Source organism: Triturus cristatus, chromosome 10 (assembly GCF_964204655.1).
Source record: "Triturus cristatus chromosome 10, aTriCri1.1, whole genome shotgun sequence".
NCBI lineage: Eukaryota > Metazoa > Chordata > Amphibia > Caudata > Salamandridae > Triturus > Triturus cristatus.
In genome coordinates, this window is record NC_140593.1 from 847,534,892 (window position 1) to 847,561,916 (window position 27,025).

Below are 27,025 nucleotides of genomic sequence, written 5' to 3' on the forward strand. Positions count from 1 at the left end.
CCTACTTCATGAAAGCAAGGCATGAGAGCAGAAATGGTTTTATTGACCTCACCGAGAGCATACACCTAGAACAAACAAAATGTCTGAAGGATAGAGGCATTTTCATTTCTTGTTCGATGACGGCCATGGAAAAGACAGCAACCATATTGCAGAAGAGAGCAGCATGTGCAGTTGCTTGCTTTGGGTGAAGCATTCACTAACTCGCTGCCAATAACCCCTGGAGCCGGTGCGAAAGGCGACTCTTGTGTGCCTCGGCTCGTTGGTCTAGGGGTATGATTCTCGCTTAGGGTGCGAGAGGTCCCGGGTTCAAATCCCGGACGAGCCCTTTTTCAGAGGTAAACATACGAATCCTACTCAAAACTCACAATGCCTGACTATTTCTCATTACACTCACGGCATTGTTGCACAAAATATTTTGAACCTCAGAAGAAACATGGATCACCATGCTTTTTCTGCCTTCATGCTTATTCTGTGTGTGTCCCAGGTGATGCTTTCCCAAGGTGTACTTGCTGGCATTTAGGCATCAGATATTTGTCTGTCGATGCCTGCATAAGTCAATTTTTAATACGTCTAATTGCAAGCATGTTGGCTGATATCTCTGCAGTTTTCACACTTGCTCCTCGCTTTCTGAGTGGCTGCTGATACAGCAGAATAGAAGTAGAGAGAATCCTTGAGAGGAACCTTGCTCTAACAGTAAAACACAGCAAGTGAGTTTCTGTAGTGTAGTGGTCATCACGTTCGCCTAACACGCGAAAGGTCCCCGGTTCGAGACCGGGCAGAAACACTGTGCATGAGCTGCTTTTATGTGCACCCTCTAAAACCTTATTATCTCAATGCAAGCTTAAGAAGAGGCGGTCCTTGAACCCAGCGAGCCGTGGGAAACTTCCTTTACTTTTGCAAGACGAAACAAATTAATCCGCATCCATCAGTGGTCGCTCTTGTGCCTAGCTTTTTTTTTGTCATGCCATGTTGTATTGTGGGGTCTTTACACTTGTGACATTGCTGTGAACGTTGTAAGTGCAAACATTGGCAGGTGCAGTCAGAAGAGTCAGATCTGTGCACACCCAGGGCTGTCAGGATGGCCGAGTGGTCTAAGGCGCCAGACTCAAGAGAGCTTGATCTTCAGTGCAACTGAGACTTCTGGTCTCCTCATGGAGGCGTGGGTTCAAATCCCACTTCTGACAGGTTTCTTTTACACCCTTAAATCGTCCTGTTTTTTGCAGTGCATTCCCCACACACCACAATCTTTGCACGGACCTGTAACATATGACGAGAAATCCACCAACGATCAGGCTGGTCCCTCAATCACAATTCCATGTATTCCTGGAAGGGACACCTCAGGCACACCTTCCGTTAAATTTGCACTCCATCACACAAACTGCCGTGCTGGTTTCTCATTAAGCAGTTGATCCCATCTTTGTTGTGAGGCTCTCCTGCCACCTTTTGGGCGGAGAAGGCACTGTCCCTGCAACAACACAGGCAGACATGTTCAACAGGGCTTCCTGGTTATGTGGGAGGAGCAGATTGTCATTGGTCCCCCCTTGCGAATTTTAATTTACATAAGGAAGACAGAGAGGTAGCTGGGAGTAGGCAGTACACATGGACATTGAACTCTATCTTGTGATTTGCAGCCAATTCTAGATTGAGGCAGGAGGAAAGGAGGTGATTTGCCCAACAATGGCCATACTGGGAATTCAGCCACCCTGGGGCTCCCAGGTGAGTGTTTCAGTCCTGCGAGCCACTCATATAAATCTCGCCTGATCGAGCCTGATCGAGCGCTGAGTGAGCGTGTTTGAATCCAAGAATCAAATGCCTCTGTCTTAGGAGCAAGAATTGGCAGGCCCTCCCTTGCATCTGGGGTGGAAGTCTATGGGGTAAGTGTCCAGGACTTGCAGAGGAGTACAAGTGCCAGAAAGTGCCTGCAGTTCTCATCAGCGCCTTTTTTCTGCTCTCTGGCAGCTAGGATATCGACTGATCCCTTCCTTGCAAGAGTGAAAAAAACAACACCTTGAGAGAAAACATGACTTTGTGTGGTTCACATAGAGAGAGAGCAGCCAAATAGCCCTGCTTTGTTTCTGAAAGACGCATCAGAAATTGCTTAAAATGCCGACTGGGGAATCAGGCTCGTTGGTCTAGGGGTATGATTCTCGCTTCGGGTGCGAGAGGTCCCGGTTTCAAATCCCGGACGAGCCCATGCTGTGGAATTATTTTTAGGCTGCTTATTATATAGGGCCATTTCTTCTTTTCAATGCTATAAGACGCCGTGTATGGTGAGAAAGTTCCTTTCCCTCTACGCTATTTCCCACTTTTGGCGTATAGAATTTCAGTGCCGGACTTCTTTGCAACTGCTTTTCTGGGGTGGACCATCAGTGTAGGAAAATTAAATGCAAAGTGTTTTTCTAGTGTGATTTCAGGTATGGTTTTAAAATCGCCTTTTGGAATAAAAGTGGTCCTCGTTCCTTTCTTCCAAAGAAAGAGATCGGGTAAGGAGGGTCCAACTTTGAGCTTCATGGACATTGGCCCTTGGTCTGTGCATTCCAGCCCACTACATGCCAAGAAGATTCGTGCAAGCGTGTCTGTTTCTGTAGTGTAGTGGTTATCACGTTCGCTTTACACGCGAAAGGTCCCTGGTTCGAGACCGGGCAGAAACAGCAGCTTTCTGTTTTTCACACAGTTTGCATTTACTCTCTCAACTTATAGGAAAGCTGAGATAATGGAAGCTGTCTATCCCTCACCAGCGTGATGTACTGTGCTCCAGGGGCATCAGTGACAGCTCAAAAAGAGAAGTGACGATAGTTTGCGCTATTCGTTTGCACGTCCTTGTGTACTGAAGGTTGGGCCTACTTCATGAAAGCAAGGCATGAGAGCAGAAATGGTTTTATTGACCTCACCGAGAGCATACACCTAGAACAAACAAAATGTCTGAAGGATAGAGGCATTTTCATTTCTTGTTCGATGACGGCCATGGAAAAGACAGCAACCATATTGCAGAAGAGAGCAGCATGTGCAGTTGCTTGCTTTGGGTGAAGCATTCACTAACTCGCTGCCAATAACCCCCGGAGCCGGTGCGAAAGGCGACTCTTGTGTGCCTCGGCTCGTTGGTCTAGGGGTATGATTCTCGCTTAGGGTGCGAGAGGTCCCGGGTTCAAATCCCGGACGAGCCCTTTTTCAGAGGTAAACATACGAATCCTACTCAAAACTCACAATGCCTGACTATTTCTCATTACACTCACGGCATTGTTGCACAAAATATTTTGAACCTCAGAAGAAACATGGATCACCATGCTTTTTCTGCCTTCATGCTTATTCTGTGTGTGTCCCAGGTGATGCTTTCCCAAGGTGTACTTGCTGGCATTTAGGCATCAGATATTTGTCTGTCGATGCCTGCATAAGTCAATTTTTAATACGTCTAATTGCAAGCATGTTGGCTGATATCTCTGCAGTTTTCACACTTGCTCCTCGCTTTCTGAGTGGCTGCTGATACAGCAGAATAGAAGTAGAGAGAATCCTTGAGAGGAACCTTGCTCTAACAGTAAAACACAGCAAGTGAGTTTCTGTAGTGTAGTGGTCATCACGTTCGCCTAACACGCGAAAGGTCCCCGGTTCGAGACCGGGCAGAAACACTGTGCATGAGCTGCTTTTATGTGCACCCTCTAAAACCTTATTATCTCAATGCAAGCTTAAGAAGAGGCGGTCCTTGAACCCAGCGAGCCGTGGGAAACTTCCTTTACTTTTGCAAGACGAAACAAATTAATCCGCATCCATCAGTGGTCGCTCTTGTGCCTAGCTTTTTTTTTGTCATGCCATGTTGTATTGTGGGGTCTTTACACTTGTGACATTGCTGTGAACGTTGTAAGTGCAAACATTGGCAGGTGCAGTCAGAAGAGTCAGATCTGTGCACACCCAGGGCTGTCAGGATGGCCGAGTGGTCTAAGGCGCCAGACTCAAGAGAGCTTGATCTTCAGTGCAACTGAGACTTCTGGTCTCCTCATGGAGGCGTGGGTTCAAATCCCACTTCTGACAGGTTTCTTTTACACCCTTAAATCGTCCTGTTTTTTGCAGTGCATTCCCCACACACCACAATCTTTGCACGGACCTGTAACATATGACGAGAAATCCACCAACGATCAGGCTGGTCCCTCAATCACAATTCCATGTATTCCTGGAAGGGACACCTCAGGCACACCTTCCGTTAAATTTGCACTCCATCACACAAACTGCCGTGCTGGTTTCTCATTAAGCAGTTGATCCCATCTTTGTTGTGAGGCTCTCCTGCCACCTTTTGGGCGGAGAAGGCACTGTCCCTGCAACAACACAGGCAGACATGTTCAACAGGGCTTCCTGGTTATGTGGGAGGAGCAGATTGTCATTGGTCCCCCCTTGCGAATTTTAATTTACATAAGGAAGACAGAGAGGTAGCTGGGAGTAGGCAGTACACACGGACATTGAACTCTATCTTGTGATTTGCAGCCAATTCTAGATTGAGGCAGGAGGAAAGGAGGTGATTTGCCCAACAATGGCCATACTGGGAATTCAGCCACCCTGGGGCTCCCAGGTGAGTGTTTCAGTCCTGCGAGCCACTCATATAAATCTCGCCTGATCGAGCCTGATCGAGCGCTGAGTGAGCGTGTTTGAATCCAAGAATCAAATGCCTCTGTCTTAGGAGCAAGAATTGGCAGGCCCTCCCTTGCATCTGGGGTGGAAGTCTATGGGGTAAGTGTCCAGGACTTGCAGAGGAGTACAAGTGCCAGAAAGTGCCTGCAGTTCTCATCAGCGCCTTTTTTCTGCTCTCTGGCAGCTAGGATATCGACTGATCCCTTCCTTGCAAGAGTGAAAAAAACAACACCTTGAGAGAAAACATGACTTTGTGTGGTTCACATAGAGAGAGAGCAGCCAAATAGCCCTGCTTTGTTTCTGAAAGACGCATCAGAAATTGCTTAAAATGCCGACTGGGGAATCAGGCTCGTTGGTCTAGGGGTATGATTCTCGCTTCGGGTGCGAGAGGTCCCGGGTTCAAATCCCGGACGAGCCCATGCTGTGGAATTATTTTTAGGCTGCTTATTATATAGGGCCATTTCTTCTTTTCAATGCTATAAGACGCCGTGTATGGTGAGAAAGTTCCTTTCCCTCTACGCAATTTCCCACTTTTGGCGTATAGAATTTCAGTGCCGGACTTCTTTGCAACTGCTTTTCTGGGGTGGACCATCAGTGTAGGAAAATTAAATGCAAAGTGTTTTTCTAGTGTGATTTCAGGTATGGTTTTAAAATCGCCTTTTGGAATAAAAGTGGTCCTCGTTCCTTTCTTCCAAAGAAAGAGATCGGGTAAGGAGGGTCCAACTTTGAGCTTCATGGACATTGGCCCTTGGTCTGTGCATTCCAGCCCACTACATGCCAAGAAGATTCGTGCAAGCGTGTCTGTTTCTGTAGTGTAGTGGTTATCACGTTCGCTTTACACGCGAAAGGTCCCTGGTTCGAGACCGGGCAGAAACAGCAGCTTTCTGTTTTTCACACAGTTTGCATTTACTCTCTCAACTTATAGGAAAGCTGAGATAATGGAAGCTGTCTATCCCTCACCAGCGTGATGTACTGTGCTCCAGGGGCATCAGTGACAGCTCAAAAAGAGAAGTGACGATAGTTTGCGCTATTCGTTTGCACGTCCTTGTGTACTGAAGGTTGGGCCTACTTCATGAAAGCAAGGCATGAGAGCAGAAATGGTTTTATTGACCTCACCGAGAGCATACACCTAGAACAAACAAAATGTCTGAAGGATAGAGGCATTTTCATTTCTTGTTCGATGACGGCCATGGAAAAGACAGCAACCATATTGCAGAAGAGAGCAGCATGTGCAGTTGCTTGCTTTGGGTGAAGCATTCACTAACTCGCTGCCAATAACCCCCGGAGCCGGTGCGAAAGGCGACTCTTGTGTGCCTCGGCTCGTTGGTCTAGGGGTATGATTCTCGCTTAGGGTGCGAGAGGTCCCGGGTTCAAATCCCGGACGAGCCCTTTTTCAGAGGTAAACATACGAATCCTACTCAAAACTCACAATGCCTGACTATTTCTCATTACACTCGCCGCATTGTTGCACAAAATATTTTTGAACCTCAGAAGAAACATGGATCACCATGCTTTTTCTGCCTTCATGCTTAGTCTGTGTGTGTCCCAGGTGATGCTTTCCCAAGGTGTACTTGCTGGCATTTAGGCATCAGATATTTGTCTGTCGATGCCTGCATAAGTCAATTTTTAATACGTCTAATTGCAAGCATGTTGGCTGATATCTCTGCAGTTTTCACACTTGCTCCTCGCTTTCTGAGTGGCTGCTGATACAGCAGAATAGAAGTAGAGAGAATCCTTGAGAGGAACCTTGCTCTAACAGTAAAACACAGCAAGTGAGTTTCTGTAGTGTAGTGGTCATCACGTTCGCCTAACACGCGAAAGGTCCCCGTTTCGAGACCGGGCAGAAACACTGTGCATGAGCTGCTTTTATGTGCACCCTCTAAAACCTTATTATCTCAATGCAAGCTTAAGAAGAGGCGGTCCTTGAACCCAGCGAGCCGTGGGAAACTTCCTTTACTTTTGCAAGACGAAACAAATTAATCCGCATCCATCAGTGGTCGCTCTTGTGCCTAGCTTTTTTTTTGTCATGCCATGTTGTATTGTGGGGTCTTTACACTTGTGACATTGCTGTGAACGTTGTAAGTGCAAACATTGGCAGGTGCAGTCAGAAGAGTCAGATCTGTGCACACCCAGGGCTGTCAGGATGGCCGAGTGGTCTAAGGCGCCAGACTCAAGAGAGCTTGATCTTCAGTGCAACTGAGACTTCTGGTCTCCTCATGGAGGCGTGGGTTCAAATCCCACTTCTGACAGGTTTCTTTTACACCCTTAAATCGTCCTGTTTTTTGCAGTGCATTCCCCACACACCACAATCTTTGCACGGACCTGTAACATATGACGAGAAATCCACCAACGATCAGGCTGGTCCCTCAATCACAATTCCATGTATTCCTGGAAGGGACACCTCAGGCACACCTTCCGTTAAATTTGCACTCCATCACACAAACTGCCGTGCTGGTTTCTCATTAAGCAGTTGATCCCATCTTTGTTGTGAGGCTCTCCTGCCACCTTTTGGGCGGAGAAGGCACTGTCCCTGCAACAACACAGGCAGACATGTTCAACAGGGCTTCCTGGTTATGTGGGAGGAGCAGATTGTCATTGGTCCCCCCTTGCGAATTTTATTTTACATAAGGAAGACAGAGAGGTAGCTGGGAGTAGGCAGTACACACGGACATTGAACTCTATCTTGTGATTTGCAGCCAATTCTAGATTGAGGCAGGAGGAAAGGAGGTGATTTGCCCAACAATGGCCATACTGGGAATTCAGCCACCCTGGGGCTCCCAGGTGAGTGTTTCAGTCCTGCGAGCCACTCATATAAATCTCGCCTGATCGAGCCTGATCGAGCGCTGAGTGAGCGTGTTTGAATCCAAGAATCAAATGCCTCTGTCTTAGGAGCAAGAATTGGCAGGCCCTCCCTTGCATCTGGGGTGGAAGTCTATGGGGTAAGTGTCCAGGACTTGCAGAGGAGTACAAGTGCCAGAAAGTGCCTGCAGTTCTCATCAGCGCCTTTTTTCTGCTCTCTGGCAGCTAGGATATCGACTGATCCCTTCCTTGCAAGAGTGAAAAAAACAACACCTTGAGAGAAAACATGACTTTGTGTGGTTCACATAGAGAGAGAGCAGCCAAATAGCCCTGCTTTGTTTCTGAAAGACGCATCAGAAATTGCTTAAAATGCCGACTGGGGAATCAGGCTCGTTGGTCTAGGGGTATGATTCTCGCTTCGGGTGCGAGAGGTCCCGGGTTCAAATCCCGGACGAGCCCATGCTGTGGAATTATTTTTAGGCTGCTTATTATATAGGGCCATTTCTTCTTTTCAATGCTATAAGACGCCGTGTATGGTGAGAAAGTTCCTTTCCCTCTACGCTATTTCCCACTTTTGGCGTATAGAATTTCAGTGCCGGACTTCTTTGCAACTGCTTTTCTGGGGTGGACCATCAGTGTAGGAAAATTAAATGCAAAGTGTTTTTCTAGTGTGATTTCAGGTATGGTTTTAAAATCGCCTTTTGGAATAAAAGTGGTCCTCGTTCCTTTCTTCCAAAGAAAGAGATCGGGTAAGGAGGGTCCAACTTTGAGCTTCATGGACATTGGCCCTTGGTCTGTGCATTCCAGCCCACTACATGCCAAGAAGATTCGTGCAAGCGTGTCTGTTTCTGTAGTGTAGTGGTTATCACGTTCGCTTTACACGCGAAAGGTCCCTGGTTCGAGACCGGGCAGAAACAGCAGCTTTCTGTTTTTCACACAGTTTGCATTTACTCTCTCAACTTATAGGAAAGCTGAGATAATTGAAGCTGTCTATCCCTCACCAGCGTGATGTACTGTGCTCCAGGGGCATCAGTGACAGCTCAAAAAGAGAAGTGACGATAGTTTGCGCTATTCGTTTGCACGTCCTTGTGTACTGAAGGTTGGGCCTACTTCATGAAAGCAAGGCATGAGAGCAGAAATGGTTTTATTGACCTCACCGAGAGCATACACCTAGAACAAACAAAATGTCTGAAGGATAGAGGCATTTTCATTTCTTGTTCGATGACGGCCATGGAAAAGACAGCAACCATATTGCAGAAGAGAGCAGCATGTGCAGTTGCTTGCTTTGGGTGAAGCATTCACTAACTCGCTGCCAATAACCCCCGGAGCCGGTGCGAAAGGCGACTCTTGTGTGCCTCGGCTCGTTGGTCTAGGGGTATGATTCTCGCTTAGGGTGCGAGAGGTCCCGGGTTCAAATCCCGGACGAGCCCTTTTTCAGAGGTAAACATACGAATCCTACTCAAAACTCACAATGCCTGACTATTTCTCATTACACTCGCCGCATTGTTGCACAAAATATTTTTGAACCTCAGAAGAAACATGGATCACCATGCTTTTTCTGCCTTCATGCTTAGTCTGTGTGTGTCCCAGGTGATGCTTTCCCAAGGTGTACTTGCTGGCATTTAGGCATCAGATATTTGTCTGTCGATGCCTGCATAAGTCAATTTTTAATACGTCTAATTGCAAGCATGTTGGCTGATATCTCTGCAGTTTTCACACTTGCTCCTCGCTTTCTGAGTGGCTGCTGATACAGCAGAATAGAAGTAGAGAGAATCCTTGAGAGGAACCTTGCTCTAACAGTAAAACACAGCAAGTGAGTTTCTGTAGTGTAGTGGTCATCATGTTCGCCTAACACGCGAAAGGTCCCCGGTTCGAGACTGTGCATGAGCTGCTTTTATGTGCACCCTCTAAAACCTTATTATCTCAATGCAAGCTTAAGAAGAGGCGGTCCTTGAACCCAGCGAGCCGTGGGAAACTTCCTTTACTTTTGCAAGACGAAACAAATTAATCCGCATCCATCAGTGGTCGCTCTTGTGCCTAGCTTTTTTTTTGTCATGCCATGTTGTATTGTGGGGTCTTTACACTTGTGACATTGCTGTGAACGTTGTAAGTGCAAACATTGGCAGGTGCAGTCAGAAGAGTCAGATCTGTGCACACCCAGAGCTGTCAGGATGGCCGAGTGGTCTAAGGCGCCAGACTCAAGAGAGCTTGATCTTCAGTGCAACTGAGACTTCTGGTCTCCTCATGGAGGCGTGGGTTCAAATCCCACTTCTGACAGGTTTCTTTTACACCCTTAAATCGTCCTGTTTTTTGCAGTGCATTCCCCACACACCACAATCTTTGCACGGACCTGTAACATATGACGAGAAATCCACCAACGATCAGGCTGGTCCCTCAATCACAATTCCATGTATTCCTGGAAGGGACACCTCAGGCACACCTTCCGTTAAATTTGCACTCCATCACACAAACTGCCGTGCTGGTTTCTCATTAAGCAGTTGATCCCATCTTTGTTGTGAGGCTCTCCTGCCACCTTTTGGGCGGAGAAGGCACTGTCCCTGCAACAACACAGGCAGACATGTTCAACAGGGCTTCCTGGTTATGTGGGAGGAGCAGATTGTCATTGGTCCCCCCTTGCGAATTTTAATTTACATAAGGAAGACAGAGAGGTAGCTGGGAGTAGGCAGTACACATGGACATTGAACTCTATCTTGTGATTTGCAGCCAATTCTAGATTGAGGCAGGAGGAAAGGAGGTGATTTGCCCAACAATGGCCATACTGGGAATTCAGCCACCCTGGGGCTCCCAGGTGAGTGTTTCAGTCCTGCGAGCCACTCATATAAATCTCGCCTGATCGAGCCTGATCGAGCGCTGAGTGAGCGTGTTTGAATCCAAGAATCAAATGCCTCTGTCTTAGGAGCAAGAATTGGCAGGCCCTCCCTTGCATCTGGGGTGGAAGTCTATGGGGTAAGTGTCCAGGACTTGCAGAGGAGTACAAGTGCCAGAAAGTGCCTGCAGTTCTCATCAGCGCCTTTTTTCTGCTCTCTGGCAGCTAGGATATCGACTGATCCCTTCCTTGCAAGAGTGAAAAAAACAACACCTTGAGAGAAAACATGACTTTGTGTGGTTCACATAGAGAGAGAGCAGCCAAATAGCCCTGCTTTGTTTCTGAAAGACGCATCAGAAATTGCTTAAAATGCCGACTGGGGAATCAGGCTCGTTGGTCTAGGGGTATGATTCTCGCTTCGGGTGCGAGAGGTCCCGGTTTCAAATCCCGGACGAGCCCATGCTGTGGAATTATTTTTAGGCTGCTTATTATATAGGGCCATTTCTTCTTTTCAATGCTATAAGACGCCGTGTATGGTGAGAAAGTTCCTTTCCCTCTACGCTATTTCCCACTTTTGGCGTATAGAATTTCAGTGCCGGACTTCTTTGCAACTGCTTTTCTGGGGTGGACCATCAGTGTAGGAAAATTAAATGCAAAGTGTTTTTCTAGTGTGATTTCAGGTATGGTTTTAAAATCGCCTTTTGGAATAAAAGTGGTCCTCGTTCCTTTCTTCCAAAGAAAGAGATCGGGTAAGGAGGGTCCAACTTTGAGCTTCATGGACATTGGCCCTTGGTCTGTGCATTCCAGCCCACTACATGCCAAGAAGATTCGTGCAAGCGTGTCTGTTTCTGTAGTGTAGTGGTTATCACGTTCGCTTTACACGCGAAAGGTCCCTGGTTCGAGACCGGGCAGAAACAGCAGCTTTCTGTTTTTCACTCAGTTTGCATTTACTCTCTCAACTTATAGGAAAGCTGAGATAATGGAAGCTGTCTATCCCTCACCAGCGTGATGTACTGTGCTCCAGGGGCATCAGTGACAGCTCAAAAAGAGAAGTGACGATAGTTTGCGCTATTCGTTTGCACGTCCTTGTGTACTGAAGGTTGGGCCTACTTCATGAAAGCAAGGCATGAGAGCAGAAATGGTTTTATTGACCTCACCGAGAGCATACACCTAGAACAAACAAAATGTCTGAAGGATAGAGGCATTTTCATTTCTTGTTCGATGACGGCCATGGAAAAGACAGCAACCATATTGCAGAAGAGAGCAGCATGTGCAGTTGCTTGCTTTGGGTGAAGCATTCACTAACTCGCTGCCAATAACCCCCGGAGCCGGTGCGAAAGGCGACTCTTGTGTGCCTCGGCTCGTTGGTCTAGGGGTATGATTCTCGCTTAGGGTGCGAGAGGTCCCGGGTTCAAATCCCGGACGAGCCCTTTTTCAGAGGTAAACATACGAATCCTACTCAAAACTCACAATGCCTGACTATTTCTCATTACACTCACGGCATTGTTGCACAAAATATTTTGAACCTCAGAAGAAACATGGATCACCATGCTTTTTCTGCCTTCATGCTTATTCTGTGTGTGTCCCAGGTGATGCTTTCCCAAGGTGTACTTGCTGGCATTTAGGCATCAGATATTTGTCTGTCGATGCCTGCATAAGTCAATTTTTAATACGTCTAATTGCAAGCATGTTGGCTGATATCTCTGCAGTTTTCACACTTGCTCCTCGCTTTCTGAGTGGCTGCTGATACAGCAGAATAGAAGTAGAGAGAATCCTTGAGAGGAACCTTGCTCTAACAGTAAAACACAGCAAGTGAGTTTCTGTAGTGTAGTGGTCATCACGTTCGCCTAACACGCGAAAGGTCCCCGGTTCGAGACCGGGCAGAAACACTGTGCATGAGCTGCTTTTATGTGCACCCTCTAAAACCTTATTATCTCAATGCAAGCTTAAGAAGAGGCGGTCCTTGAACCCAGCGAGCCGTGGGAAACTTCCTTTACTTTTGCAAGACGAAACAAATTAATCCGCATCCATCAGTGGTCGCTCTTGTGCCTAGCTTTTTTTTTGTCATGCCATGTTGTATTGTGGGGTCTTTACACTTGTGACATTGCTGTGAACGTTGTAAGTGCAAACATTGGCAGGTGCAGTCAGAAGAGTCAGATCTGTGCACACCCAGGGCTGTCAGGATGGCCGAGTGGTCTAAGGCGCCAGACTCAAGAGAGCTTGATCTTCAGTGCAACTGAGACTTCTGGTCTCCTCATGGAGGCGTGGGTTCAAATCCCACTTCTGACAGGTTTCTTTTACACCCTTAAATCGTCCTGTTTTTTGCAGTGCATTCCCCACACACCACAATCTTTGCACGGACCTGTAACATATGACGAGAAATCCACCAACGATCAGGCTGGTCCCTCAATCACAATTCCATGTATTCCTGGAAGGGACACCTCAGGCACACCTTCCGTTAAATTTGCACTCCATCACACAAACTGCCGTGCTGGTTTCTCATTAAGCAGTTGATCCCATCTTTGTTGTGAGGCTCTCCTGCCACCTTTTGGGCGGAGAAGGCACTGTCCCTGCAACAACACAGGCAGACATGTTCAACAGGGCTTCCTGGTTATGTGGGAGGAGCAGATTGTCATTGGTCCCCCCTTGCGAATTTTATTTTACATAAGGAAGACAGAGAGGTAGCTGGGAGTAGGCAGTACACACGGACATTGAACTCTATCTTGTGATTTGCAGCCAATTCTAGATTGAGGCAGGAGGAAAGGAGGTGATTTGCCCAACAATGGCCATACTGGGAATTCAGCCACCCTGGGGCTCCCAGGTGAGTGTTTCAGTCCTGCGAGCCACTCATATAAATCTCGCCTGATCGAGCCTGATCGAGCGCTGAGTGAGCGTGTTTGAATCCAAGAATCAAATGCCTCTGTCTTAGGAGCAAGAATTGGCAGGCCCTCCCTTGCATCTGGGGTGGAAGTCTATGGGGTAAGTGTCCAGGACTTGCAGAGGAGTACAAGTGCCAGAAAGTGCCTGCAGTTCTCATCAGCGCCTTTTTTCTGCTCTCTGGCAGCTAGGATATCGACTGATCCCTTCCTTGCAAGAGTGAAAAAAACAACACCTTGAGAGAAAACATGACTTTGTGTGGTTCACATAGAGAGAGAGCAGCCAAATAGCCCTGCTTTGTTTCTGAAAGACGCATCAGAAATTGCTTAAAATGCCGACTGGGGAATCAGGCTCGTTGGTCTAGGGGTATGATTCTCGCTTCGGGTGCGAGAGGTCCCGGGTTCAAATCCCGGACGAGCCCATGCTGTGGAATTATTTTTAGGCTGCTTATTATATAGGGCCATTTCTTCTTTTCAATGCTATAAGACGCCGTGTATGGTGAGAAAGTTCCTTTCCCTCTACGCTATTTCCCACTTTTGGCGTATAGAATTTCAGTGCCGGACTTCTTTGCAACTGCTTTTCTGGGGTGGACCATCAGTGTAGGAAAATTAAATGCAAAGTGTTTTTCTAGTGTGATTTCAGGTATGGTTTTAAAATCGCCTTTTGGAATAAAAGTGGTCCTCGTTCCTTTCTTCCAAAGAAAGAGATCGGGTAAGGAGGGTCCAACTTTGAGCTTCATGGACATTGGCCCTTGGTCTGTGCATTCCAGCCCACTACATGCCAAGAAGATTCGTGCAAGCGTGTCTGTTTCTGTAGTGTAGTGGTTATCACGTTCGCTTTACACGCGAAAGGTCCCTGGTTCGAGACCGGGCAGAAACAGCAGCTTTCTGTTTTTCACACAGTTTGCATTTACTCTCTCAACTTATAGGAAAGCTGAGATAATGGAAGCTGTCTATCCCTCACCAGCGTGATGTACTGTGCTCCAGGGGCATCAGTGACAGCTCAAAAAGAGAAGTGACGATAGTTTGCGCTATTCGTTTGCACGTCCTTGTGTACTGAAGGTTGGGCCTACTTCATGAAAGCAAGGCATGAGAGCAGAAATGGTTTTATTGACCTCACCGAGAGCATACACCTAGAACAAACAAAATGTCTGAAGGATAGAGGCATTTTCATTTCTTGTTCGATGACGGCCATGGAAAAGACAGCAACCATATTGCAGAAGAGAGCAGCATGTGCAGTTGCTTGCTTTGGGTGAAGCATTCACTAACTCGCTGCCAATAACCCCCGGAGCCGGTGCGAAAGGCGACTCTTGTGTGCCTCGGCTCGTTGGTCTAGGGGTATGATTCTCGCTTAGGGTGCGAGAGGTCCCGGGTTCAAATCCCGGACGAGCCCTTTTTCAGAGGTAAACATACGAATCCTACTCAAAACTCACAATGCCTGACTATTTCTCATTACACTCACGGCATTGTTGCACAAAATATTTTGAACCTCAGAAGAAACATGGATCACCATGCTTTTTCTGCCTTCATGCTTATTCTGTGTGTGTCCCAGGTGATGCTTTCCCAAGGTGTACTTGCTGGCATTTAGGCATCAGATATTTGTCTGTCGATGCCTGCATAAGTCAATTTTTAATACGTCTAATTGCAAGCATGTTGGCTGATATCTCTGCAGTTTTCACACTTGCTCCTCGCTTTCTGAGTGGCTGCTGATACAGCAGAATAGAAGTAGAGAGAATCCTTGAGAGGAACCTTGCTCTAACAGTAAAACACAGCAAGTGAGTTTCTGTAGTGTAGTGGTCATCACGTTCGCCTAACACGCGAAAGGTCCCCGGTTCGAGACCGGGCAGAAACACTGTGCATGAGCTGCTTTTATGTGCACCCTCTAAAACCTTATTATCTCAATGCAAGCTTAAGAAGAGGCGGTCCTTGAACCCAGCGAGCCGTGGGAAACTTCCTTTACTTTTGCAAGACGAAACAAATTAATCCGCATCCATCAGTGGTCGCTCTTGTGCCTAGCTTTTTTTTTGTCATGCCATGTTGTATTGTGGGGTCTTTACACTTGTGACATTGCTGTGAACGTTGTAAGTGCAAACATTGGCAGGTGCAGTCAGAAGAGTCAGATCTGTGCACACCCAGGGCTGTCAGGATGGCCGAGTGGTCTAAGGCGCCAGACTCAAGAGACCTTGATCTTCAGTGCAACTGAGACTTCTGGTCTCCTCATGGAGGCGTGGGTTCAAATCCCACTTCTGACAGGTTTCTTTTACACCCTTAAATCGTCCTGTTTTTTGCAGTGCATTCCCCACACACCACAATCTTTGCACGGACCTGTAACATATGACGAGAAATCCACCAACGATCAGGCTGGTCCCTCAATCACAATTCCATGTATTCCTGGAAGGGACACCTCAGGCACACCTTCCGTTAAATTTGCACTCCATCACACAAACTGCCGTGCTGGTTTCTCATTAAGCAGTTGATCCCATCTTTGTTGTGAGGCTCTCCTGCCACCTTTTGGGCGGAGAAGGCACTGTCCCTGCAACAACACAGGCAGACATGTTCAACAGGGCTTCCTGGTTATGTGGGAGGAGCAGATTGTCATTGGTCCCCCCTTGCGAATTTTATTTTACATAAGGAAGACAGAGAGGTAGCTGGGAGTAGGCAGTACACACGGACATTGAACTCTATCTTGTGATTTGCAGCCAATTCTAGATTGAGGCAGGAGGAAAGGAGGTGATTTGCCCAACAATGGCCATACTGGGAATTCAGCCACCCTGGGGCTCCCAGGTGAGTGTTTCAGTCCTGCGAGCCACTCATATAAATCTCGCCTGATCGAGCCTGATCGAGCGCTGAGTGAGCGTGTTTGAATCCAAGAATCAAATGCCTCTGTCTTAGGAGCAAGAATTGGCAGGCCCTCCCTTGCATCTGGGGTTGAAGTCTATGGGGTAAGTGTCCAGGACTTGCAGAGGAGTACAAGTGCCAGAAAGTGCCTGCAGTTCTCATCAGCGCCTTTTTTCTGCTCTCTGGCAGCTAGGATATCGACTGATCCCTTCCTTGCAAGAGTGAAAAAAACAACACCTTGAGAGAAAACATGACTTTGTGTGGTTCACATAGAGAGAGAGCAGCCAAATAGCCCTGCTTTGTTTCTGAAAGACGCATCAGAAATTGCTTAAAATGCCGACTGGGGAATCAGGCTCGTTGGTCTAGGGGTATGATTCTCGCTTCGGGTGCGAGAGGTCCCGGGTTCAAATCCCGGACGAGCCCATGCTGTGGAATTATTTTTAGGCTGCTTATTATATAGGGCCATTTCTTCTTTTCAATGCTATAAGACGCCGTGTATGGTGAGAAAGTTCCTTTCCCTCTACGCTATTTCCCACTTTTGGGGTATAGAATTTCAGTGCCGGACTTCTTTGCAACTGCTTTTCTGGGGTGGACCATCAGTGTAGGAAAATTAAATGCAAAGTGTTTTTCTAGTGTGATTTCAGGTATGGTTTTAAAATCGCCTTTTGGAATAAAAGTGGTCCTCGTTCCTTTCTTCCAAAGAAAGAGATCGGGTAAGGAGGGTCCAACTTTGAGCTTCATGGACATTGGCCCTTGGTCTGTGCATTCCAGCCCACTACATGCCAAGAAGATTCGTGCAAGCGTGTCTGTTTCTGTAGTGTAGTGGTTATCACGTTCGCTTTACACGCGAAAGGTCCCTGGTTCGAGACCGGGCAGAAACAGCAGCTTTCTGTTTTTCACACAGTTTGCATTTACTCTCTCAACTTATAGGAAAGCTGAGATAATGGAAGCTGTCTATCCCTCACCAGCGTGATGTACTGTGCTCCAGGGGCATCAGTGACAGCTCAAAAAGAGAAGTGACGATAGTTTGCGCTATTCGTTTGCACGTCCTTGTGTACTGAAGGTTGGGCCTACTTCATGAAAGCAAGGCATGAGAGCAGAAATGGTTTTATTGACCTCACCGAGAGCATACACCTAGAACAAACAAAATGTCTGAAGGATAGAGGCATTTTCATTTCTTGTTCGATGACGGCCATGGAAAAGACAGCAACCATATTGCAGAAGAGAGCAGCATGTGCAGTTGCTTGCTTTGGGTGAAGCATTCACTAACTCGCTGCCAATAACCCCCGGAGCCGGTGCGAAAGGCGACTCTTGTGTGCCTCGGCTCGTTGGTCTAGGGGTATGATTCTCGCTTAGGGTGCGAGAGGTCCCGGGTTCAAATCCCGGACGAGCCCTTTTTCAGAGGTAAACATACGAATCCTACTCAAAACTCACAATGCCTGACTATTTCTCATTACACTCGCTGCATTGTTGCACAAAATATTTTTGAACCTCAGAAGAAACATGGATCACCATGCTTTTTCTGCCTTCATGCTTAGTCTGTGTGTGTCCCAGGTGATGCTTTCCCAAGGTGTACTTGCTGGCATTTAGGCATCAGATATTTGTCTGTCGATGCCTGCATAAGTCAATTTTTAATACGTCTAATTGCAAGCATGTTGGCTGATATCTCTGCAGTTTTCACACTTGCTCCTCGCTTTCTGAGTGGCTGCTGATACAGCAGAATAGAAGTAGAGAGAATCCTTGAGAGGAACCTTGCTCTAACAGTAAAACACAGCAAGTGAGTTTCTGTAGTGTAGTGGTCATCACGTTCGCCTAACACGCGAAAGGTCCCCGGTTCGAGACTGTGTATGAGCTGCTTTTATGTGCACCCTCTAAAACCTTATTATCTCAATGCAAGCTTAAGAAGAGGCGGTCCTTGAACCCAGCGAGCCGTGGGAAACTTCCTTTACTTTTGCAAGACGAAACAAATTAATCCGCATCCATCAGTGGTCGCTCTTGTGCCTAGCTTTTTTTTTGTCATGCCATGTTGTATTGTGGGGTCTTTACACTTGTGACATTGCTGTGAACGTTGTAAGTGCAAACATTGGCAGGTGCAGTCAGAAGAGTCAGATCTGTGCACACCCAGGGCTGTCAGGATGGCCGAGTGGTCTAAGGCGCCAGACTCAAGAGAGCTTGATCTTCAGTGCAACTGAGACTTCTGGTCTCCTCATGGAGGCGTGGGTTCAAATCCCACTTCTGACAGGTTTCTTTTACACCCTTAAATCGTCCTGTTTTTTGCAGTGCATTCCCCACACACCACAATCTTTGCACGGACCTGTAACATATGACGAGAAATCCACCAACGATCAGGCTGGTCCCTCAATCACAATTCCATGTATTCCTGGAAGGGACACCTCAGGCACACCTTCCGTTAAATTTGCACTCCATCACACAAACTGCCGTGCTGGTTTCTCATTAAGCAGTTGATCCCATCTTTGTTGTGAGGCTCTCCTGCCACCTTTTGGGCGGAGAAGGCACTGTCCCTGCAACAACACAGGCAGACATGTTCAACAGGGCTTCCTGGTTATGTGGGAGGAGCAGATTGTCATTGGTCCCCCCTTGCGAATTTTAATTTACATAAGGAAGACAGAGAGGTAGCTGGGAGTAGGCAGTACACATGGACATTGAACTCTATCTTGTGATTTGCAGCCAATTCTAGATTGAGGCAGGAGGAAAGGAGGTGATTTGCCCAACAATGGCCATACTGGGAATTCAGCCACCCTGGGGCTCCCAGGTGAGTGTTTCAGTCCTGCGAGCCACTCATATAAATCTCGCCTGATCGAGCCTGATCGAGCGCTGAGTGAGCGTGTTTGAATCCAAGAATCAAATGCCTCTGTCTTAGGAGCAAGAATTGGCAGGCCCTCCCTTGCATCTGGGGTGGAAGTCTATGGGGTAAGTGTCCAGGACTTGCAGAGGAGTACAAGTGCCAGAAAGTGCCTGCAGTTCTCATCAGCGCCTTTTTTCTGCTCTCTGGCAGCTAGGATATCGACTGATCCCTTCCTTGCAAGAGTGAAAAAAACAACACCTTGAGAGAAAACATGACTTTGTGTGGTTCACATAGAGAGAGAGCAGCCAAATAGCCCTGCTTTGTTTCTGAAAGACGCATCAGAAATTGCTTAAAATGCCGACTGGGGAATCAGGCTCGTTGGTCTAGGGGTATGATTCTCGCTTCGGGTGCGAGAGGTCCCGGTTTCAAATCCCGGACGAGCCCATGCTGTGGAATTATTTTTAGGCTGCTTATTATATAGGGCCATTTCTTCTTTTCAATGCTATAAGACGCCGTGTATGGTGAGAAAGTTCCTTTCCCTCTACGCTATTTCCCACTTTTGGCGTATAGAATTTCAGTGCCGGACTTCTTTGCAACTGCTTTTCTGGGGTGGACCATCAGTGTAGGAAAATTAAATGCAAAGTGTTTTTCTAGTGTGATTTCAGGTATGGTTTTAAAATCGCCTTTTGGAATAAAAGTGGTCCTCGTTCCTTTCTTCCAAAGAAAGAGATCGGGTAAGGAGGGTCCAACTTTGAGCTTCATGGACATTGGCCCTTGGTCTGTGCATTCCAGCCCACTACATGCCAAGAAGATTCGTGCAAGCGTGTCTGTTTCTGTAGTGTAGTGGTTATCACGTTCGCTTTACACGCGAAAGGTCCCTGGTTCGAGACCGGGCAGAAACAGCAGCTTTCTGTTTTTCACACAGTTTGCATTTACTCTCTCAACTTATAGGAAAGCTGAGATAATGGAAGCTGTCTATCCCTCACCAGCGTGATGTACTGTGCTCCAGGGGCATCAGTGACAGCTCAAAAAGAGAAGTGACGATAGTTTGCGCTATTCGTTTGCACGTCCTTGTGTACTGAAGGTTGGGCCTACTTCATGAAAGCAAGGCATGAGAGCAGAAATGGTTTTATTGACCTCACCGAGAGCATACACCTAGAACAAACAAAATGTCTGAAGGATAGAGGCATTTTCATTTCTTGTTCGATGACGGCCATGGAAAAGACAGCAACCATATTGCAGAAGAGAGCAGCATGTGCAGTTGCTTGCTTTGGGTGAAGCATTCACTAACTCGCTGCCAATAACCCCCGGAGCCGGTGCGAAAGGCGACTCTTGTGTGCCTCGGCTCGTTGGTCTAGGGGTATGATTCTCGCTTAGGGTGCGAGAGGTCCCGGGTTCAAATCCCGGACGAGCCCTTTTTCAGAGGTAAACATACGAATCCTACTCAAAACTCACAATGCCTGACTATTTCTCATTACACTCACGGCATTGTTGCACAAAATATTTTGAACCTCAGAAGAAACATGGATCACCATGCTTTTTCTGCCTTCATGCTTATTCTGTGTGTGTCCCAGGTGATGCTTTCCCAAGGTGTACTTGCTGGCATTTAGGCATCAGATATTTGTCTGTCGATGCCTGCATAAGTCAATTTTTAATACGTCTAATTGCAAGCATGTTGGCTGATATCTCTGCAGTTTTCACACTTGCTCCTCGCTTTCTGAGTGGCTGCTGATACAGCAGAATAGAAGTAGAGAGAATCCTTGAGAGGAACCTTGCTCTAACAGTAAAACACAGCAAGTGAGTTTCTGTAGTGTAGTGGTCATCACGTTCGCCTAACACGCGAAAGGTCCCCGGTTCGAGACCGGGCAGAAACACTGTGCATGAGCTGCTTTTATGTGCACCCTCTAAAACCTTATTATCTCAATGCAAGCTTAAGAAGAGGCGGTCCTTGAACCCAGCGAGCCGTGGGAAACTTCCTTTACTTTTGCAAGACGAAACAAATTAATCCGCATCCATCAGTGGTCGCTCTTGTGCCTAGCTTTTTTTTTGTCATGCCATGTTGTATTGTGGGGTCTTTACACTTGTGACATTGCTGTGAACGTTGTAAGTGCAAACATTGGCAGGTGCAGTCAGAAGAGTCAGATCTGTGCACACCCAGGGCTGTCAGGATGGCCGAGTGGTCTAAGGCGCCAGACTCAAGAGAGCTTGATCTTCAGTGCAACTGAGACTTCTGGTCTCCTCATGGAGGCGTGGGTTCAAATCCCACTTCTGACAGGTTTCTTTTACACCCTTAAATCGTCCTGTTTTTTGCAGTGCATTCCCCACACACCACAATCTTTGCACGGACCTGTAACATATGACGAGAAATCCACCAACGATCAGGCTGGTCCCTCAATCACAATTCCATGTATTCCTGGAAGGGACACCTCAGGCACACCTTCCGTTAAATTTGCACTCCATCACACAAACTGCCGTGCTGGTTTCTCATTAAGCAGTTGATCCCATCTTTGTTGTGAGGCTCTCCTGCCACCTTTTGGGCGGAGAAGGCACTGTCCCTGCAACAACACAGGCAGACATGTTCAACAGGGCTTCCTGGTTATGTGGGAGGAGCAGATTGTCATTGGTCCCCCCTTGCGAATTTTAATTTACATAAGGAAGACAGAGAGGTAGCTGGGAGTAGGCAGTACACATGGACATTGAACTCTATCTTGTGATTTGCAGCCAATTCTAGATTGAGGCAGGAGGAAAGGAGGTGATTTGCCCAACAATGGCCATACTGGGAATTCAGCCACCCTGGGGCTCCCAGGTGAGTGTTTCAGTCCTGCGAGCCACTCATATAAATCTCGCCTGATCGAGCCTGATCGAGCGCTGAGTGAGCGTGTTTGAATCCAAGAATCAAATGCCTCTGTCTTAGGAGCAAGAATTGGCAGGCCCTCCCTTGCATCTGGGGTGGAAGTCTATGGGGTAAGTGTCCAGGACTTGCAGAGGAGTACAAGTGCCAGAAAGTGCCTGCAGTTCTCATCAGCGCCTTTTTTCTGCTCTCTGGCAGCTAGGATATCGACTGATCCCTTCCTTGCAAGAGTGAAAAAAACAACACCTTGAGAGAAAACATGACTTTGTGTGGTTCACATAGAGAGAGAGCAGCCAAATAGCCCTGCTTTGTTTCTGAAAGACGCATCAGAAATTGCTTAAAATGCCGACTGGGGAATCAGGCTCGTTGGTCTAGGGGTATGATTCTCGCTTCGGGTGCGAGAGGTCCCGGTTTCAAATCCCGGACGAGCCCATGCTGTGGAATTATTTTTAGGCTGCTTATTATATAGGGCCATTTCTTCTTTTCAATGCTATAAGACGCCGTGTATGGTGAGAAAGTTCCTTTCCCTCTACGCTATTTCCCACTTTTGGCGTATAGAATTTCAGTGCCGGACTTCTTTGCAACTGCTTTTCTGGGGTGGACCATCAGTGTAGGAAAATTAAATGCAAAGTGTTTTTCTAGTGTGATTTCAGGTATGGTTTTAAAATCGCCTTTTGGAATAAAAGTGGTCCTCGTTCCTTTCTTCCAAAGAAAGAGATCGGGTAAGGAGGGTCCAACTTTGAGCTTCATGGACATTGGCCCTTGGTCTGTGCATTCCAGCCCACTACATGCCAAGAAGATTCGTGCAAGCGTGTCTGTTTCTGTAGTGTAGTGGTTATCACGTTCGCTTTACACGCGAAAGGTCCCTGGTTCGAGACCGGGCAGAAACAGCAGCTTTCTGTTTTTCACACAGTTTGCATTTACTCTCTCAACTTATAGGAAAGCTGAGATAATGGAAGCTGTCTATCCCTCACCAGCGTGATGTACTGTGCTCCAGGGGCATCAGTGACAGCTCAAAAAGAGAAGTGACGATAGTTTGCGCTATTCGTTTGCACGTCCTTGTGTACTGAAGGTTGGGCCTACTTCATGAAAGCAAGGCATGAGAGCAGAAATGGTTTTATTGACCTCACCGAGAGCATACACCTAGAACAAACAAAATGTCTGAAGGATAGAGGCATTTTCATTTCTTGTTCGATGACGGCCATGGAAAAGACAGCAACCATATTGCAGAAGAGAGCAGCATGTGCAGTTGCTTGCTTTGGGTGAAGCATTCACTAACTCGCTGCCAATAACCCCCGGAGCCGGTGCGAAAGGCGACTCTTGTGTGCCTCGGCTCGTTGGTCTAGGGGTATGATTCTCGCTTAGGGTGCGAGAGGTCCCGGGTTCAAATCCCGGACGAGCCCTTTTTCAGAGGTAAACATACGAATCCTACTCAAAACTCACAATGCCTGACTATTTCTCATTACACTCACGGCATTGTTGCACAAAATATTTTGAACCTCAGAAGAAACATGGATCACCATGCTTTTTCTGCCTTCATGCTTATTCTGTGTGTGTCCCAGGTGATGCTTTCCCAAGGTGTACTTGCTGGCATTTAGGCATCAGATATTTGTCTGTCGATGCCTGCATAAGTCAATTTTTAATACGTCTAATTGCAAGCATGTTGGCTGATATCTCTGCAGTTTTCACACTTGCTCCTCGCTTTCTGAGTGGCTGCTGATACAGCAGAATAGAAGTAGAGAGAATCCTTGAGAGGAACCTTGCTCTAACAGTAAAACACAGCAAGTGAGTTTCTGTAGTGTAGTGGTCATCACGTTCGCCTAACACGCGAAAGGTCCCCGGTTCGAGACCGGGCAGAAACACTGTGCATGAGCTGCTTTTATGTGCACCCTCTAAAACCTTATTATCTCAATGCAAGCTTAAGAAGAGGCGGTCCTTGAACCCAGCGAGCCGTGGGAAACTTCCTTTACTTTTGCAAGACGAAACAAATTAATCCGCATCCATCAGTGGTCGCTCTTGTGCCTAGCTTTTTTTTTGTCATGCCATGTTGTATTGTGGGGTCTTTACACTTGTGACATTGCTGTGAACGTTGTAAGTGCAAACATTGGCAGGTGCAGTCAGAAGAGTCAGATCTGTGCACACCCAGGGCTGTCAGGATGGCCGAGTGGTCTAAGGCGCCAGACTCAAGAGAGCTTGATCTTCAGTGCAACTGAGACTTCTGGTCTCCTCATGGAGGCGTGGGTTCAAATCCCACTTCTGACAGGTTTCTTTTACACCCTTAAATCGTCCTGTTTTTTGCAGTGCATTCCCCACACACCACAATCTTTGCACGGACCTGTAACATATGACGAGAAATCCACCAACGATCAGGCTGGTCCCTCAATCACAATTCCATGTATTCCTGGAAGGGACACCTCAGGCACACCTTCCGTTAAATTTGCACTCCATCACACAAACTGCCGTGCTGGTTTCTCATTAAGCAGTTGATCCCATCTTTGTTGTGAGGCTCTCCTGCCACCTTTTGGGCGGAGAAGGCACTGTCCCTGCAACAACACAGGCAGACATGTTCAACAGGGCTTCCTGGTTATGTGGGAGGAGCAGATTGTCATTGGTCCCCCCTTGCGAATTTTAATTTACATAAGGAAGACAGAGAGGTAGCTGGGAGTAGGCAGTACACACGGACATTGAACTCTATCTTGTGATTTGCAGCCAATTCTAGATTGAGGCAGGAGGAAAGGAGGTGATTTGCCCAACAATGGCCATACTGGGAATTCAGCCACCCTGGGGCTCCCAGGTGAGTGTTTCAGTCCTGCGAGCCACTCATATAAATCTCGCCTGATCGAGCCTGATCGAGCGCTGAGTGAGCGTGTTTGAATCCAAGAATCAAATGCCTCTGTCTTAGGAGCAAGAATTGGCAGGCCCTCCCTTGCATCTGGGGTGGAAGTCTATGGGGTAAGTGTCCAGGACTTGCAGAGGAGTACAAGTGCCAGAAAGTGCCTGCAGTTCTCATCAGCGCCTTTTTTCTGCTCTCTGGCAGCTAGGATATCGACTGATCCCTTCCTTGCAAGAGTGAAAAAAACAACACCTTGAGAGAAAACATGACTTTGTGTGGTTCACATAGAGAGAGAGCAGCCAAATAGCCCTGCTTTGTTTCTGAAAGACGCATCAGAAATTGCTTAAAATGCCGACTGGGGAATCAGGCTCGTTGGTCTAGGGGTATGATTCTCGCTTCGGGTGCGAGAGGTCCCGGGTTCAAATCCCGGACGAGCCCATGCTGTGGAATTATTTTTAGGCTGCTTATTATATAGGGCCATTTCTTCTTTTCAATGCTATAAGACGCCGTGTATGGTGAGAAAGTTCCTTTCCCTCTACGCAATTTCCCACTTTTGGCGTATAGAATTTCAGTGCCGGACTTCTTTGCAACTGCTTTTCTGGGGTGGACCATCAGTGTAGGAAAATTAAATGCAAAGTGTTTTTCTAGTGTGATTTCAGGTATGGTTTTAAAATCGCCTTTTGGAATAAAAGTGGTCCTCGTTCCTTTCTTCCAAAGAAAGAGATCGGGTAAGGAGGGTCCAACTTTGAGCTTCATGGACATTGGCCCTTGGTCTGTGCATTCCAGCCCACTACATGCCAAGAAGATTCGTGCAAGCGTGTCTGTTTCTGTAGTGTAGTGGTTATCACGTTCGCTTTACACGCGAAAGGTCCCTGGTTCGAGACCGGGCAGAAACAGCAGCTTTCTGTTTTTCACACAGTTTGCATTTACTCTCTCAACTTATAGGAAAGCTGAGATAATGGAAGCTGTCTATCCCTCACCAGCGTGATGTACTGTGCTCCAGGGGCATCAGTGACAGCTCAAAAAGAGAAGTGACGATAGTTTGCGCTATTCGTTTGCACGTCCTTGTGTACTGAAGGTTGGGCCTACTTCATGAAAGCAAGGCATGAGAGCAGAAATGGTTTTATTGACCTCACCGAGAGCATACACCTAGAACAAACAAAATGTCTGAAGGATAGAGGCATTTTCATTTCTTGTTCGATGACGGCCATGGAAAAGACAGCAACCATATTGCAGAAGAGAGCAGCATGTGCAGTTGCTTGCTTTGGGTGAAGCATTCACTAACTCGCTGCCAATAACCCCCGGAGCCGGTGCGAAAGGCGACTCTTGTGTGCCTCGGCTCGTTGGTCTAGGGGTATGATTCTCGCTTAGGGTGCGAGAGGTCCCGGGTTCAAATCCCGGACGAGCCCTTTTTCAGAGGTAAACATACGAATCCTACTCAAAACTCACAATGCCTGACTATTTCTCATTACACTCGCCGCATTGTTGCACAAAATATTTTTGAACCTCAGAAGAAACATGGATCACCATGCTTTTTCTGCCTTCATGCTTAGTCTGTGTGTGTCCCAGGTGATGCTTTCCCAAGGTGTACTTGCTGGCATTTAGGCATCAGATATTTGTCTGTCGATGCCTGCATAAGTCAATTTTTAATACGTCTAATTGCAAGCATGTTGGCTGATATCTCTGCAGTTTTCACACTTGCTCCTCGCTTTCTGAGTGGCTGCTGATACAGCAGAATAGAAGTAGAGAGAATCCTTGAGAGGAACCTTGCTCTAACAGTAAAACACAGCAAGTGAGTTTCTGTAGTGTAGTGGTCATCACGTTCGCCTAACACGCGAAAGGTCCCCGGTTCGAGACTGTGCATGAGCTGCTTTTATGTGCACCCTCTAAAACCTTATTATCTCAATGCAAGCTTAAGAAGAGGCGGTCCTTGAACCCAGCGAGCCGTGGGAAACTTCCTTTACTTTTGCAAGACGAAACAAATTAATCCGCATCCATCAGTGGTCGCTCTTGTGCCTAGCTTTTTTTTTGTCATGCCATGTTGTATTGTGGGGTCTTTACACTTGTGACATTGCTGTGAACGTTGTAAGTGCAAACATTGGCAGGTGCAGTCAGAAGAGTCAGATCTGTGCACACCCAGGGCTGTCAGGATGGCCGAGTGGTCTAAGGCGCCAGACTCAAGAGAGCTTGATCTTCAGTGCAACTGAGACTTCTGGTCTCCTCATGGAGGCGTGGGTTCAAATCCCACTTCTGACAGGTTTCTTTTACACCCTTAAATCGTCCTGTTTTTTGCAGTGCATTCCCCACACACCACAATCTTTGCACGGACCTGTAACATATGACGAGAAATCCACCAACGATCAGGCTGGTCCCTCAATCACAATTCCATGTATTCCTGGAAGGGACACCTCAGGCACACCTTCCGTTAAATTTGCACTCCATCACACAAACTGCCGTGCTGGTTTCTCATTAAGCAGTTGATCCCATCTTTGTTGTGAGGCTCTCCTGCCACCTTTTGGGCGGAGAAGGCACTGTCCCTGCAACAACACAGGCAGACATGTTCAACAGGGCTTCCTGGTTA

The 27,025-nt window shown here is 47.2% G+C and overlaps 40 non-coding genes across 40 annotated transcripts; all 40 read left to right on the plus strand.

Annotated features, from left to right (window-relative positions):
- Nucleotides 1-253: 253 nt before the first annotated feature.
- TRNAP-AGG (transfer RNA proline (anticodon AGG)) lies at nucleotides 254-325 on the plus strand. The gene has a single exon. It is a non-coding gene; the product is annotated as a tRNA-Pro (tRNA).
- Nucleotides 326-711: 386 nt separating this feature from the next.
- TRNAV-AAC (transfer RNA valine (anticodon AAC)) lies at nucleotides 712-784 on the plus strand. The gene has a single exon. It is a non-coding gene; the product is annotated as a tRNA-Val (tRNA).
- Nucleotides 785-1,072: 288 nt separating this feature from the next.
- Nucleotides 1,073-1,184, plus strand: TRNAL-CAA (transfer RNA leucine (anticodon CAA)). The gene is made up of 2 exons: nucleotides 1,073-1,110; nucleotides 1,139-1,184. It is a non-coding gene; the product is annotated as a tRNA-Leu (tRNA).
- Nucleotides 1,185-2,578: 1,394 nt separating this feature from the next.
- Nucleotides 2,579-2,651, plus strand: TRNAV-UAC (transfer RNA valine (anticodon UAC)). Its single transcript has one exon. It is a non-coding gene; the product is annotated as a tRNA-Val (tRNA).
- Nucleotides 2,652-3,092: 441 nt separating this feature from the next.
- Nucleotides 3,093-3,164, plus strand: TRNAP-AGG (transfer RNA proline (anticodon AGG)). The gene has a single exon. It is a non-coding gene; the product is annotated as a tRNA-Pro (tRNA).
- A 386-nt stretch (nucleotides 3,165-3,550) lies between these two features.
- Nucleotides 3,551-3,623, plus strand: TRNAV-AAC (transfer RNA valine (anticodon AAC)). The gene has a single exon. It is a non-coding gene; the product is annotated as a tRNA-Val (tRNA).
- A 288-nt stretch (nucleotides 3,624-3,911) lies between these two features.
- Nucleotides 3,912-4,023, plus strand: TRNAL-CAA (transfer RNA leucine (anticodon CAA)). The gene is made up of 2 exons: nucleotides 3,912-3,949; nucleotides 3,978-4,023. It is a non-coding gene; the product is annotated as a tRNA-Leu (tRNA).
- Nucleotides 4,024-4,960: 937 nt separating this feature from the next.
- On the plus strand, nucleotides 4,961-5,032 carry TRNAP-CGG (transfer RNA proline (anticodon CGG)). The gene has a single exon. It is a non-coding gene; the product is annotated as a tRNA-Pro (tRNA).
- Nucleotides 5,033-5,417: 385 nt separating this feature from the next.
- TRNAV-UAC (transfer RNA valine (anticodon UAC)) lies at nucleotides 5,418-5,490 on the plus strand. The gene has a single exon. It is a non-coding gene; the product is annotated as a tRNA-Val (tRNA).
- Nucleotides 5,491-5,931: 441 nt separating this feature from the next.
- On the plus strand, nucleotides 5,932-6,003 carry TRNAP-AGG (transfer RNA proline (anticodon AGG)). The gene has a single exon. It is a non-coding gene; the product is annotated as a tRNA-Pro (tRNA).
- A 748-nt stretch (nucleotides 6,004-6,751) lies between these two features.
- TRNAL-CAA (transfer RNA leucine (anticodon CAA)) lies at nucleotides 6,752-6,863 on the plus strand. Its single transcript has 2 exons — nucleotides 6,752-6,789; nucleotides 6,818-6,863. It is a non-coding gene; the product is annotated as a tRNA-Leu (tRNA).
- Nucleotides 6,864-7,800: 937 nt separating this feature from the next.
- TRNAP-CGG (transfer RNA proline (anticodon CGG)) lies at nucleotides 7,801-7,872 on the plus strand. Its single transcript has one exon. It is a non-coding gene; the product is annotated as a tRNA-Pro (tRNA).
- A 385-nt stretch (nucleotides 7,873-8,257) lies between these two features.
- Nucleotides 8,258-8,330, plus strand: TRNAV-UAC (transfer RNA valine (anticodon UAC)). Its single transcript has one exon. It is a non-coding gene; the product is annotated as a tRNA-Val (tRNA).
- Nucleotides 8,331-8,771: 441 nt separating this feature from the next.
- Nucleotides 8,772-8,843, plus strand: TRNAP-AGG (transfer RNA proline (anticodon AGG)). Its single transcript has one exon. It is a non-coding gene; the product is annotated as a tRNA-Pro (tRNA).
- A 735-nt stretch (nucleotides 8,844-9,578) lies between these two features.
- TRNAL-CAA (transfer RNA leucine (anticodon CAA)) lies at nucleotides 9,579-9,690 on the plus strand. Its single transcript has 2 exons — nucleotides 9,579-9,616; nucleotides 9,645-9,690. It is a non-coding gene; the product is annotated as a tRNA-Leu (tRNA).
- A 1,394-nt stretch (nucleotides 9,691-11,084) lies between these two features.
- Nucleotides 11,085-11,157, plus strand: TRNAV-UAC (transfer RNA valine (anticodon UAC)). The gene has a single exon. It is a non-coding gene; the product is annotated as a tRNA-Val (tRNA).
- A 441-nt stretch (nucleotides 11,158-11,598) lies between these two features.
- Nucleotides 11,599-11,670, plus strand: TRNAP-AGG (transfer RNA proline (anticodon AGG)). Its single transcript has one exon. It is a non-coding gene; the product is annotated as a tRNA-Pro (tRNA).
- A 386-nt stretch (nucleotides 11,671-12,056) lies between these two features.
- TRNAV-AAC (transfer RNA valine (anticodon AAC)) lies at nucleotides 12,057-12,129 on the plus strand. The gene has a single exon. It is a non-coding gene; the product is annotated as a tRNA-Val (tRNA).
- A 288-nt stretch (nucleotides 12,130-12,417) lies between these two features.
- TRNAL-CAA (transfer RNA leucine (anticodon CAA)) lies at nucleotides 12,418-12,529 on the plus strand. Its single transcript has 2 exons — nucleotides 12,418-12,455; nucleotides 12,484-12,529. It is a non-coding gene; the product is annotated as a tRNA-Leu (tRNA).
- A 937-nt stretch (nucleotides 12,530-13,466) lies between these two features.
- Nucleotides 13,467-13,538, plus strand: TRNAP-CGG (transfer RNA proline (anticodon CGG)). The gene has a single exon. It is a non-coding gene; the product is annotated as a tRNA-Pro (tRNA).
- A 385-nt stretch (nucleotides 13,539-13,923) lies between these two features.
- TRNAV-UAC (transfer RNA valine (anticodon UAC)) lies at nucleotides 13,924-13,996 on the plus strand. Its single transcript has one exon. It is a non-coding gene; the product is annotated as a tRNA-Val (tRNA).
- A 441-nt stretch (nucleotides 13,997-14,437) lies between these two features.
- On the plus strand, nucleotides 14,438-14,509 carry TRNAP-AGG (transfer RNA proline (anticodon AGG)). Its single transcript has one exon. It is a non-coding gene; the product is annotated as a tRNA-Pro (tRNA).
- Nucleotides 14,510-14,895: 386 nt separating this feature from the next.
- TRNAV-AAC (transfer RNA valine (anticodon AAC)) lies at nucleotides 14,896-14,968 on the plus strand. The gene has a single exon. It is a non-coding gene; the product is annotated as a tRNA-Val (tRNA).
- A 288-nt stretch (nucleotides 14,969-15,256) lies between these two features.
- TRNAL-CAA (transfer RNA leucine (anticodon CAA)) lies at nucleotides 15,257-15,368 on the plus strand. The gene is made up of 2 exons: nucleotides 15,257-15,294; nucleotides 15,323-15,368. It is a non-coding gene; the product is annotated as a tRNA-Leu (tRNA).
- A 937-nt stretch (nucleotides 15,369-16,305) lies between these two features.
- TRNAP-CGG (transfer RNA proline (anticodon CGG)) lies at nucleotides 16,306-16,377 on the plus strand. The gene has a single exon. It is a non-coding gene; the product is annotated as a tRNA-Pro (tRNA).
- A 385-nt stretch (nucleotides 16,378-16,762) lies between these two features.
- Nucleotides 16,763-16,835, plus strand: TRNAV-UAC (transfer RNA valine (anticodon UAC)). Its single transcript has one exon. It is a non-coding gene; the product is annotated as a tRNA-Val (tRNA).
- Nucleotides 16,836-17,276: 441 nt separating this feature from the next.
- TRNAP-AGG (transfer RNA proline (anticodon AGG)) lies at nucleotides 17,277-17,348 on the plus strand. The gene has a single exon. It is a non-coding gene; the product is annotated as a tRNA-Pro (tRNA).
- A 735-nt stretch (nucleotides 17,349-18,083) lies between these two features.
- Nucleotides 18,084-18,195, plus strand: TRNAL-CAA (transfer RNA leucine (anticodon CAA)). The gene is made up of 2 exons: nucleotides 18,084-18,121; nucleotides 18,150-18,195. It is a non-coding gene; the product is annotated as a tRNA-Leu (tRNA).
- A 1,394-nt stretch (nucleotides 18,196-19,589) lies between these two features.
- TRNAV-UAC (transfer RNA valine (anticodon UAC)) lies at nucleotides 19,590-19,662 on the plus strand. The gene has a single exon. It is a non-coding gene; the product is annotated as a tRNA-Val (tRNA).
- A 441-nt stretch (nucleotides 19,663-20,103) lies between these two features.
- Nucleotides 20,104-20,175, plus strand: TRNAP-AGG (transfer RNA proline (anticodon AGG)). The gene has a single exon. It is a non-coding gene; the product is annotated as a tRNA-Pro (tRNA).
- Nucleotides 20,176-20,561: 386 nt separating this feature from the next.
- Nucleotides 20,562-20,634, plus strand: TRNAV-AAC (transfer RNA valine (anticodon AAC)). The gene has a single exon. It is a non-coding gene; the product is annotated as a tRNA-Val (tRNA).
- A 288-nt stretch (nucleotides 20,635-20,922) lies between these two features.
- On the plus strand, nucleotides 20,923-21,034 carry TRNAL-CAA (transfer RNA leucine (anticodon CAA)). The gene is made up of 2 exons: nucleotides 20,923-20,960; nucleotides 20,989-21,034. It is a non-coding gene; the product is annotated as a tRNA-Leu (tRNA).
- A 1,394-nt stretch (nucleotides 21,035-22,428) lies between these two features.
- Nucleotides 22,429-22,501, plus strand: TRNAV-UAC (transfer RNA valine (anticodon UAC)). Its single transcript has one exon. It is a non-coding gene; the product is annotated as a tRNA-Val (tRNA).
- Nucleotides 22,502-22,942: 441 nt separating this feature from the next.
- TRNAP-AGG (transfer RNA proline (anticodon AGG)) lies at nucleotides 22,943-23,014 on the plus strand. Its single transcript has one exon. It is a non-coding gene; the product is annotated as a tRNA-Pro (tRNA).
- A 386-nt stretch (nucleotides 23,015-23,400) lies between these two features.
- On the plus strand, nucleotides 23,401-23,473 carry TRNAV-AAC (transfer RNA valine (anticodon AAC)). Its single transcript has one exon. It is a non-coding gene; the product is annotated as a tRNA-Val (tRNA).
- A 288-nt stretch (nucleotides 23,474-23,761) lies between these two features.
- Nucleotides 23,762-23,873, plus strand: TRNAL-CAA (transfer RNA leucine (anticodon CAA)). Its single transcript has 2 exons — nucleotides 23,762-23,799; nucleotides 23,828-23,873. It is a non-coding gene; the product is annotated as a tRNA-Leu (tRNA).
- A 937-nt stretch (nucleotides 23,874-24,810) lies between these two features.
- On the plus strand, nucleotides 24,811-24,882 carry TRNAP-CGG (transfer RNA proline (anticodon CGG)). Its single transcript has one exon. It is a non-coding gene; the product is annotated as a tRNA-Pro (tRNA).
- Nucleotides 24,883-25,267: 385 nt separating this feature from the next.
- Nucleotides 25,268-25,340, plus strand: TRNAV-UAC (transfer RNA valine (anticodon UAC)). The gene has a single exon. It is a non-coding gene; the product is annotated as a tRNA-Val (tRNA).
- A 441-nt stretch (nucleotides 25,341-25,781) lies between these two features.
- TRNAP-AGG (transfer RNA proline (anticodon AGG)) lies at nucleotides 25,782-25,853 on the plus strand. The gene has a single exon. It is a non-coding gene; the product is annotated as a tRNA-Pro (tRNA).
- Nucleotides 25,854-26,588: 735 nt separating this feature from the next.
- On the plus strand, nucleotides 26,589-26,700 carry TRNAL-CAA (transfer RNA leucine (anticodon CAA)). Its single transcript has 2 exons — nucleotides 26,589-26,626; nucleotides 26,655-26,700. It is a non-coding gene; the product is annotated as a tRNA-Leu (tRNA).
- The last annotated feature ends 325 nt before the right edge of the window (nucleotides 26,701-27,025 follow it).